The 12,068-nt window shown below is 44.1% G+C and overlaps 1 protein-coding gene across 6 annotated transcripts in view; it reads right to left on the bottom strand.

The window, feature by feature from the left end:
- The window catches only part of LOC134336913 (aldehyde dehydrogenase, dimeric NADP-preferring-like), a 39,342-nt gene extending 31,619 nt beyond the window's left edge, over positions 1-7,723 (bottom strand). The window contains exon 1 of one of the 6 annotated variants that reach the window (XM_063031555.1): positions 7,617-7,723. The gene's annotated coding sequence lies outside the window, so the exon portion shown is untranslated. Of the gene's footprint in view, positions 1-3,115; positions 3,347-5,900; positions 5,925-6,889; positions 6,913-7,494 lie in introns of those variants that run through there. The other 5 variants (XM_063031553.1, XM_063031552.1, XM_063031556.1 and 2 more) reach the window with 5 other exon arrangements.
- Positions 7,724-12,068: the final 4,345 nt, after the last annotated feature.

The raw sequence follows: 12,068 nt of genomic DNA, 5'->3' as shown, positions 1-12,068 counted from the left end.
ATCCATGTCAATTCATTGCCGTCACCAATATCCAATAGGCATTCCCAGTTTGTGTTCATTTTTAATTTTAACTTAGCCTCATTAATAATGGATAATTATGTACAATACAATCTCTATGAATCTGAAGACAGTGAAGCCGTGAATTCTAATCCTGCAAAGAAACAGACACTACAGAAACAACAGTGCGTCAATACAATGTTACATACCTGCAGTATGGTTTTATTCCATTCCTGTCAGATCAGCAATACCCCATGTGTCTTATTTGTAATACTGTACTGTCTAATGAAACCATGAAACCATCAAGATTGCAAGAACATTTCTGTAATAGACTCCTGGAAAAGGCTATTTATGGTATTACTCAGTTTCAGAAGATGAAAGAAGCACTCGAAAAGCAACGCACACTCCAGACATTTGCCAAGGAAGCTAAAAATAGCCTTGATAGTCGTCTCATTGCTTCTTATAACATTTTCAAAATGATAGCAAAGTGTGGAAAATCTCACACAATTGGTGAAAGATCAATAATGTCTGCTGTATCAGACGTGCTCACCACTGTTCTCAAAATGGATACCAGTATTTTAAAATCAACTCTTCTAAGTAATAACTCTGTAGATCATCATATTGATGAAATGACTGAAGGCATTGAGTATCAACTATGCATAGAGCCATAAAAACAGAATTTCGGAGATGACTGGATGAGTCAACTGTGTGAGACGACGAGGCATTGCTAATGGTGTATGTACGGTTTATCAAAAATGGAAAAGTTTATGAAGAGATTCTCTTTTGTAAAAAGTTAAAAACAAATATCAATGTAGATTCAATCTACAGCAAGCTCAAAATGTACATTGAGGATTCAAGTATTCCAATTAGGAACATGATTTCCTGTGCAACAGATGGAGCATCATATATGACCAGTCACCATGCTGGTTTAGAGGCATTTATGAAAGAAGAAATTCCAAGTCTGTTTGAGTCCATTGTGCAATTAATCATCAACATCTCGCAGCCAGTGACTTTTCTCAAGCATGACTCTTGTAATATCTACTATCAACAAAACTAAATTTCATCCATCAAATAGCAGAATATTTCGCCAATTATGCTGAGATAACAAGGAAGAGTTTGAATGCTTGCTTTGTCACACTGAAGCGCATTGGCTGTCAAAAGGCTGCTGCTTAAAATGTTTCTTTGACCTTTCTGACACTGGTTGAATCTTTGCTCAAAGTCAACAAGAGCTTGGGAAACAAGATTAAACTTCTACGTAGAGATGTGGCATACCCTGCTGATCTGTATGACAAAATGAACATTCTAAGTACAAACACAAGGAAATCTGCAGATGCTGGAAATTCAGGCAACACACACAAAATGCTGGTGGAGCACAGCAGGCCATTCAGCATCCATAGGAAGAAGCACAGCCGACGTTTCAGGCCGAGACCCTTCGTCAGTCCAGGCAAAAAGAGCAGTGTCCACTTTGAATCAGAAAATTAGAAATATATAAGCAAAACATTGGGTGAAGAACGTTCTCATAGTTTCCCTTCCATGGAAAGTATGGTACTTCATTTCACAGACAGTGATTTGCAAGAGTACTGCTTACACCTGCAGTCACTGAAGAAAGATTTTCAGAATTGATTCAAGGATTTGAATGAGCTGGAAATTCCGAACTGTGAAATTAACTCATTTTGTGGCAAGGTGGAAGAACAGGAAGAGAACTTGCAAGAAGAAATCATCGAAATTCAGAATGAAGAAGAAGCAAAAATACTTTTCAAAGATGTCAGCTTTTGTGGTATGTGGCTGCACTGTCATACAAAGTTTCCTGATCTTTGGAGAAGAACTAAACTGCTCTTCATTGCATCTTTCATCCTCCTAACTTGTTGAAAGAGGCTTCAGTGCAGTGAACCACATACTCAATAAAAACAGAAACTGTTTGGACATTGTTACGCATGTGGACTTCAAGCTTTTGCTGTCACGACTTGAACCTGATATTTCAACTCCTGCTGAAAATGCATCAGCCTCAAGGATCACATTGATATTGAAGCTGCTGTACAGTGCACAGGTACTGTGTAAGCTAGGCTTAAAGACAAATACAAATTTAAAGCAGAATCATTTTTCACATGTTAGCAAATGGTAGACTTGTTTTTACCTGTGGGGGCACTGGAAAGTATATTGTGCCTAAGAGGGGCGTTAGCAAGTATGAAGGTGCTTTAGGGGGGTGTTGGGCTAAAAAAGGTTGGGAAACACTGATCTAGCCCCTCACAATTCCCTCTAGTAACTTCCCCAACTGCAGAATTATTGATATTCACTGTAGTCTGGCTATGGACACCGGTTTAGTTCAAGTTTATTGTCAATCAACTGTACACATGTATACAATACTGTGCAAAAGTTTTAGGCACATATATATAGTTAGGGTGCCTAAGACATTTGCACAGCACTGTAGTAATTTTATGTATTGCAAAAAAAATCCATGACCTATGTGAGTGATGATAAACCTGATTCTGGTATAGATCTCTATTGTGGACTGACAGTGGGAAGGGGACAGGGAGAGGGGAATCATGGTTGGAAAAAGTGAAGGGGAGAGGGGAGGGAGTGGGAAGCACCAGAGAGACATTCTGTAATGATCAATAAGCCGATTGTTTGCAATGAAATTATCTTGCCTGGTGTCTCGGGGCTGGGTGTTTCTATACCCTCACCATCCCCTGCCCCTGGCACTCTTCCTCTGCCACCTGACCCATACCACCCCCCCCCCATGGCACTCCACCCTCACCATTCCCAACATCCTTTGCTCCCGCCAGATCTACAAACTCTCTCTCCGCTCCACGTTAACAAATACAGTACTGTACAAATGTCTTAGGCACCCTCGCTATGTATATGTGCCTAAGACTTTTGCACAGTACTCTATAGCTAAATGCAAGAAAATTCTTTAGGGAACAAGGTGAAAAAACACAGTAGACACTGTATATCAGTACAGCACACATCAATAATATTAACGGATAAAGAAAAGGTACTCCACAGATGTATAACTGGCTACTGCTCATTTACAACAGGAACCGGCACCACCTCTTGGCAGGTGTCTTGCCTCAAAAGCAGCACCTATCTAACAATATCCAAGGAGTTAACTGATACTAACAAACAAACTCCTCCAGGGAAGTACAGGCTCTGCACCTGGCACAGTGCGAGTTAGTGGAGGAGCTGCCTCACGTCTCCAGAGACCCAGGGACAACCCTGATCTCAGGTGCAACGTGCGCGGAATTTTTTCACACTCTCCGTGATCGTGCGGGTGTCACAGCTTCCTTCCACATCTCAAAGACATGCAGGCTGGCATAAGTTACCCTCAGCGTGTATGGGTGGTATAATCTATGGGTGGCTGAAAGATTAAATGGGTTAAATTAGGACAAGTGTAATAAAAGCCCAAACCATAAGATAAAGGAGCAGAATTAGGCCATTTGGCCCATCGAGTCTGCTCTGCCATTTTATCATGGCTGATCCAATTTTCCTCTTAGCCTTCTCCCCGTATCCCTTCATGCCCTAACCAATCAAGAATCTATCAAACTCTGCCTTAAATATACATGAAGACTTGGCCTTCACAGCTGCCTGTGGCAGAGAATTCCACAGATTCACCACCATCTGGCTAAAGAAATTTCTCATCGCCATTCTAAAAGGACATCCCCCTATTCTGAGGCCGTGTCCTCTGGTCTTAGACTCTCCCACCATAGGAAACATCCTGTCCACATCCACTCTATCAAAGCCTTTCACCATTCGATAGGTTTCAATGAGGTCACCCCTCATTCACTCTTCGGAATTGTAGTGAATCCAGGCCCAGAGCCATCAGACACTCTTCACATAACAAGCCATTCAATCCTGGAATCATTTTCGTCAACCTCCTTTGAACCTTCTCCAGTTTCAGCACATCCTTTCTAAGATAAAGTTCTCAAACCTGCTCACAATACACCAACTGAGGCTTCACCAGTGCTTTATTAAGTCTCAACTATATATCCTTGCTTCTACTGTACATTCCAGTCCTCTTGAAATGAATGCTCTCATTGCATGTGCAACCTCAACCTGCAAATTACCCTTTAGGGAACCCTGCACGAGGACTCCCAAGTCCCTTTGAGTCTCCATTCTCTTTTTTTTGTATTTTGGCTCCATTTAGAAAATAGTCAACCCTTTCATTTCTTCTACCAAAGTGCAGGGCCATACACTTCCCAACCAGTACAGACTTGATGGGCTGAAAGGCCTGTTTCAGTGCTGTCTCTCTCCAGACAAGACGTTGGTGAGGCCTAACTTGGAGTATTATATGCACTTCTGCTCACCTACCTACAGGAAAGATATTAATAAGACTGAAAGAGAGCAGAGAAGATTTACAAGGATGTTTCTGGGACTTGAGGACCTGAGTTATAAGGGAAGTTGGAAATAGATTAGGACTTTATACACTTGAGTACAGGAAAATGAGGGGAGATTTGTTGGAGTTATAAGGGGTAGAGATAGGGTAAATGCAAGCAGGCTTTTACCATTCAGCTGGGTGAGACTTAAGCTAGAGGTTAAGGGTGAAATGTGAAATTTGTAATTTTATTCTATTTAGAGATACACGGAGGAATAGGCCCTTCTAGCTCAACAATGAGCTTGGATGGAAGGGGTATGGAGGGCTGTGGTCCATGTGCAGGTCAATGGCTCTGGGCAGAGTCATAGTTCACCATGGACTAGATGGGCCAAAGGGTCTGTTTCTGTGCTGTGGTGCTCCACGATTATGACCCTCCCTCCCTGTGTCCCTACTCTTCCGCATTTAGGTACACCTGTCTTGTGGCACTTTGCAATACTGCGGCCATGTCCTCCCTGAGAATACGATGCTTCAGCAAATGTGGATAAATTTCAAAACAAGTTAAAGAGCAAGGTACAAAAATTAAAAAGCCTTGGCTTCAGTTATTGAAAAACAAACCAAGTAAACAAAGAAAATAAAATTAAATATGCTGCAACCGTGACCAATATTTGCCATGACAGCAGGAACTGAGAATCCTTGGTACTGGACAAGAAGTACGAATTCTTATCTGGTGCAGCTCAGCAAAGCTTCCACATCGAAGCTTGTGGGGACATAAGGGCAAATATCACAGGAAGGCGCAGGTGCTGAGGAAGAGACACAGACAAAAGAGAAAACCTTCGGCCGGGGAGAGCACACAAACTGGAAAACAGCAGCCAACGCTGCAAACCTCACTGATATTCATGAAGAAACATGGAAAATCATTCCCCGCGCCCCCCCCCCAAACAAATACGACAGTGCTGTCCAGGAAATGAGCCAGCTCCTCATCACTCGTCGAGCACCAACTTTGCTCCTCTCTTTCTTCAAAATTCAAAGTGAATTTATTTTCCAACTATGTACAAGTCACCATATACTACCTTGAAATTTCTTCCAGGCATTTTCAGTAAAAGAAATAGTATAGTATCAATTAAAAACTACAAACACTGACAAACAACCAAGGTGAAAAAGACAAAAAAAATGCCAAATACAAAAAAATTTGGTAACACTTTTTGATATTTGATAGAGAGCACAGGTTTTGAAATCCATTGTGTTGAGGTGAGTAAAGTTATCCACACTGCCTGATGGTTGAAGAGTATTAACTGTTCCTGAACCTGGTGGTGTGAGACCTGAAGCTGATCTTTGTCTGTTTCAGCCAAATGCTGACACATTCATTGAACCTTGACTGCCACTCCTACGCATCTGTTACATTTGGAACTTAAAATGAAGAGAACTATAACGTAATTTCATTAAAGTTTGACAGGAATGAAAGATGAGAGGAAACAAAACCCACAGACACCAAAAAAAATGTCTCATCTAACACATCAACACTCCCTACTCCATAATGAAACCAAGTTTGCAAGTTTCATCTCAAAACCATCAAGTAATATTGGTCAACACACACCAGATGTTGGAGAAACTCGGCAGGTCAGGCAACGCCCACAGAGAGGAATAAACAATTGATGTTCCAGGCCGAGATCATTCATCAGGGCTGGAAAGGAATGAGGAAGAAGCCAGATTAAGGAAATGGGGGTGGGGGAGGAGGACAAGCTGGCAGGTGATTGGTGAAACCGAGTGAGAGGGGAGGGACGAAGCAAGAAGCTGGGAGGTAATAGGTGGAAGAGGTAAAGGCCTGAAGAAGAGGGAATCTGATGGAAAAGGAAGGGGGGAACCAGAGGGAGGTAAAGGGCAGGTGGGGAGAAGAGAAGGAGTGAGATGGGAACCACTATGGGGAATGGAAAGAGGGAAAAGGGGAAGAGGAGAAATTACTGGAGATTTCCAGAGATCAGCACCTTGTGAGAGAGGAAATTTCAATGCACCTTAGTTTTACGAGGTCAACATCTCATGTTGTTGCTATGTCCCGAGTTTGATCTCCCTATGGTGAAAACACCTCTACATCTACCCTGTACAGTAGGATCTTAATGAATATCTCTTCATGAAATCTCATGACACATGCCGGTGATAATAAACTTGATTCCGATGCCTGTGCGCAATTTCTTTTACAGAAGGTAACCGTCAAACATCAGTTACTAGGCAAACTTGGCAGAACAGTGTCCTTGCGCAGGAAAGATAGAGACTGGGGCCCAGCAGCACTGATCCTATTCAACGTGCATCTGCTATCTCTCACAGTAACAGCCAGGTATGATCTGGCTCACACCCTTACACACACCCACTCTTTCCCCTAAAATCCCTCCTTCAAACATTCCTGTCCACACCCTTCGGCTTTCTCTGCTCCAAGGACAATAAACCTAGCATATCCAGTCTCTCCATCCCTGCATGGCCACTCTGTCTCTCTGTAGAACAACCGCTCTCCCCTCAAGCATTCCTATCCCCCCACCACCACCACCAATACCAGCCTCTTCTCCAAATCCAACCCGACATCCACACACTTACCCCCTCCAGTCCTGAGCTCCTGTTCATCCTGGGAATAACCCAATTCTCCCCCTCCTCTCCATTCATTCCCCTCCCCTCTCCCCCCTCCCCTCTCCCCTCTCCCCGTCCCGATCTCCCCTCTCCCCCTCCCCTCCTCTCCCCTCCCCTCCCCCCTCTCCCCTCCCCTCCCCTCCCCCCTCTCCCCTCCCCTCTCCCCGTCCCGATCTCCCCTCTCCCCTCTCCCCTCCCCCTCTCCCCTCCTCTCCCCTCCCCCCTCTCCCCTCCCCTCCCCTCTCCCCTCCTCTCCCCTCCCCTCTCCCCCCTCCCCTCTCCTCTCCCCCTCCCCTCTCCCCTCTCCCCTCCCCTCTCCCCTCCCCTCTCCCCTCTCCCCGTCCCGATCTCCCCTCTCCCCTCCCCCTCTCCCCTCCCCTCCCCCTCTCCCCTCCTCTCCCCTCCCCCTCTCCCCTCCCCTCCCCCTCTCCCCTCCTCTCCCCTCCCCCTCTCCCCTCCTCTCCCCTCCCCCTCTCCCCTCCTCTCCCCTCCCCTCCCCCCTCTCCCCTCCCCTCTCCCCTCTCCCCTCCCCTCTCCCCGTCCCGATCTCCCCGGTTCTCACTCCGTTTACCGACCTAATACTGCTGGCTGTCGCCGCTGCGGTCCGGCGGCCGGCAAGGGACAAACCGACAGCGACTCAAAACGCGACCGCGATCACTTGTGTTGCTGTGAATGTACTTACAACTCGGTACAGTACCTCCTATTTCTCCCGAGTCTTCACGTGTGGAAATTAATGCATATATTCAACTGACAAACTTAACGAGACTTTGATTTTCATACCGACCTCATCTTTTTTGTAATAAACCTTTCTTTTGCTTTGATCCAAATAAACGCAGGTTTCACCATAAAGATAAACCGGCAGAACCGGTTTGGAATAAGGGTTTTAGGAGTGTTAACAAAGAAGTCGATTTTATTATCAAATTCACATGTATATTGCACAGGTGCTATGAAAACCTGTTGCATGACGCAGTTGCAATCACAAGCTCATAGTGTTAGAGATACAGCGTACAGGAGGAAAGCGTAACTTATACAAGAAAAGACTACTAGAATAAAAAAACACAGAAGTCCATTGTACTGCAAAGCTGCTATTAAGGTTTCTTTATATTTTTTATTGACGTATAGTACAGAGTAGGCCCTTCTGACCTTTTGAGCCACACCGCCCAGAAATTCCCAATTTAATCCTAGCCTAATCACGGGACAATTTACAATGACCACTTAATCTACCAACCGGAATGTCTTTGGACCGTGGGAGGAAACCCACGGGGTCACGGGGAGAACGTACAAACTCCTTACAGGCAGCAGCGGGAATTCAACCCAGGTCGCTGGTACTGTAGGGCGTTGTGCCATGGGGACGGGATGGTTGAAGGGAAGTAGCTGTTCCTCAGTCTGGCAGACATCCCACCCTGAAAAAACTGATTTCAGGGAGGTAGCATCATCAATTTGCGGGTAACTCCCAGGAGAGGCGGGATGTCTGCAATAGAGTAGCTCCTTAGCAGCCAGCTAGTTTAAATAATGTTAGCTATGCTAATGAACGAATGACACCTGTTAAACTCACCTCAACATGTCTTTTACAGTCCTAACCCACCATGGGCAATAGAAAAGTCACTGTTGCAAACAGTGCAGCGAGTAACACTGTCATTATTTTTGACCCCTATTAGGCAGGGGTACACTTTAGTGTAGTCTGGGGTGACGTATGTTTTATATTTTCTTTTTTTTTGGAACACTCTGCCATGGCTCGCTCTCTCTCTCTCTCTCTCTCTCTCTCTCTCTCTCTCACTCGCGCGCTCTCTGGCTTACTTTCTCTCTCTCTTGCTTTCTCTCGCTCGCTCGCTCTCAAAAAATTGATTTCTGTGATATTGTATATAATTTGCGGGCATCAGGAAGCCACTATTCATATACGGGAGACTCCTGGAACTTCCGGGAGAGGTGGGATGTCTGGTCTGGTGGAGTGGGACTTCAGGGCTCTGTATCTCCAGCCTGATGGTGATACAGTCACAGAATGCTACAGCACAGAACCAGACACTTAGGAGAGGGGAGGGGAGAGAAGAGGGAGGGGAGGAGGGTGGGAGAGAGAGGGAGGGAGAGAGAGAGAAAAACTTTGCTGTTTAAAATAAAAATTCAGTTGATTGATAAGTTAAGCTTGTTCAATTAGCCAATGGAATTTGTCTTAACTTTTTGCCAATAACATGCCTCAGAGAAAAAACGGTCAACGGCGTAGCCATTCTCAAGAGAGAGCGGGATTAAGAAGGAGAAAAGTAGCAGGCTACAATCATAGCGGAACAACGTGATGAAACGCTCACGGAATCCAATTTGTAAAGACAAACAGGTATCAGAAAATCCTCATACAGACTATGGACTCACGGAGAATGTTAGCTTGCTGGCACACAATATTGGAGAAATGAGCAAGAGGATACAGTTCACGCCTTCCCTTGGATGTTGTGTGGATACTTATTTGTTTCTAATTTTTTTTTTGCTTGGACTGGTTCTTCAATGCAGAACAGTTTCAATACTATGAGTAAACAAAGTGAAGCAAACTGGATAGATTACCCAGCATCAACTCCAACAATTATAGTCTCACCGGTATGTGATGGGCCTCCGTGTTAATTTGTTTGTTATAGCTTAAAATATTTTGTCAATACAATTTCAATCTAACTTTGTACTAGTGTGAGCTAAATTTTTGCTTTCTTGGCCAACATTAAATTTGCATGGGTGCCTGTCGGTATTCATACAGGTAATTGTCTTACTTTCCATAAGATAGAGGAGCAGAATTTGGCCATTTGGCCCATCGAGTCTGTTCCACCATTTCATCATGGCTGATCCAATTTTCTTCTCAGTTCAAAGTCCTGTCTTCTCCCCGTATCTCTTCATGCCGTGACCAATCAAGAATCTATCCACTTCTGCCTTAGATATACATAAAGACTTGGCCTCCACGTCCACCTGTGTTAAAGAATTCCACAGATTCACCACTCTCTGGCTAAAGAAATTCCTCCTCATCACTATTGTAAAAGGAAGCCTCTCTATTCTGAGGCTGTGTCCTCTGGTCTTTGACTCTCCAACCACAGGAAACATCCCCTCCACATCCAAGGTCTCTCACCATTCAACAGGATTCAATGGGGTCACCCCTCATTCTCCTGAATTCCAGTGGATGCAGGCCCAGAGTCATCAAGCACTCTTCATGTGACAAGCCATTCAATCCTGGAATCATTTTCATGAACCTCCTTTGAACTCTCTCCAGTTTCAGCACATCCTTTCTAAGAAAAAGGACCCAAAACTGCTCACAATACTCCAAGTGAGGCCTCACCAGTACTTTATAATGTCTCAACATTACATCCTTGCTTTTATATTCTAGTCTTCTTGAAATGGATGCTAATATTACGTTTGCCTTCCTCACCACAGCCTCAACCTGCAAATTAACCTTTAAGGAATCCTGCACAAGGACTCCCAAGTCCCTTTGTGTCTCAGTTTTTTAAAGTTTTCTTTCCATTCAGAAAATAGTCAACCCTTTCATTTCTTCTACTAAAGCGCATGACTGTATACATCCCAGACCTGTATTACATCTGACATTTCTTAGCCCATTCTCCTAATCTGTCTAAGTCCTTCTGTCTGTCTGTCTGTCTGTCTAGGTACCATATCCGATGCGGGTTTTGGTGACCATGGTTTTCCATATAGATATATCCTTTGTTTTTTGGATGACTTCCATTTCCTCGATGTGTAGCCACCTGGCTAGGCTTTTGATGTACATAAGCTGAGGTCTTCCTCTAGGTTTGCTCCCCTCGATCTTTCCAGAGAGTATGAGTTTTTTCTCGTTCATCTTTCCGCATGATGTGTCCTAGGAATCGGAGTTGTCTTTCTCTTATTGTTGGTATCAGCTTGGGCTCTTATGAGAACTTCTTCATTTGATGAGTGTGTAATCCGTGATATTTTTAACATTCTACTGTAGAACCATAATTCAGCTGCTTCTAGTCTCTTTTCCATTGCTGGAGAAATGGTCCAGCATTCACTTCCTTAAGTCAGGATAGAATAAATGTAGCACTGCAGTATTCTGTTTTTAGTGTACGTGCTCATCTTTCTGTCTGTTAGTGTGGTCTTCATAAGTCCTTCTGTAGCCTCTCTTATTTCCTCAAAACTACTTGCCCCTCCACCTATCTTCATAGTGCCTGCAAACTTTGCAACAAAGTAATCCAAATCATTGGCATATAACATAAAAAGAATCGGTCCCAACACAGACCCCTGTGGAACACTGCTTGTCACTGACAGCCAATCAGAAAAGGCTCCCTTTATTCCCGTTCTTTGCCTCCTGCCAGTCAGCCACTGCTTTATCCATGCTGGAATCTCCTCGGTTACAGCACGGGCTTGTAGCTTGTTAAGCAGCCACGTGTTTGGCACCTGTCAAAGGTCTTCTGAAAGTTCAAAAGCACAACATCAACCAATTCTGCTTTGTCTACCCTGCTTGTTATTTCTTCAAAGAATTCCAAGAAATTTGTCAGGCAAGATTTTCCCTTGAGGAAACTGCTGTGACTACGGTTTACTTTATTATGTGTCTCCAAGTGCTCTGAAACCTTAACAATCGACTCCAACATCTTCCCAACTACTTTGGTTTGACTAACTGACCTATAGTTTCCTTTCATCTGCCTCTCTCCCTTCTTGCAGAGTGGAGTGACATTTTCTAGTCTTTCCGCAACCATTCCAGAATCAAGTGTTTCTTGAAAGATCATTACTGATGCCTCTACAATCTCTTCAGCCACCTCTTTCAGAACTCTGGGGTGTACACCATCTGATCCAGGTGACTTATCTGCCTTCAGACCTTTCAGTTTCCCAAGAATCTTCTCTCTAGTTATGGTAACTTCACACACTTCATGCCCTCTGACACCTGGAACTTCCACGATACTGCTAGTGTCTTCCATAGTGAAGACTGATGCACAATTTCCAGCCATTTCTGCTCTGCCATCATCCCTGCCAGTGTTCTTTTCCAATCAATTCTGGCCAACTCCTGTCTCATGCCTCTGTAATTCCCTTTCTTCCTCTGTAACACCCATACATCTGACTTTAGCTACTTCTCAAATTTTAGGGTGAATTCGATCATATTATGATCACTTACCCCAAGGGTTCTTTTGCCTTAAGCTCTAATCAATTCTGATTCATTGCACAA

Source organism: Mobula hypostoma, chromosome 23, assembly GCF_963921235.1.
Source record: "Mobula hypostoma chromosome 23, sMobHyp1.1, whole genome shotgun sequence".
Lineage (NCBI taxonomy): Eukaryota > Metazoa > Chordata > Chondrichthyes > Myliobatiformes > Myliobatidae > Mobula > Mobula hypostoma.
This window is presented reverse-complemented; position numbering and strand designations above follow the sequence as displayed.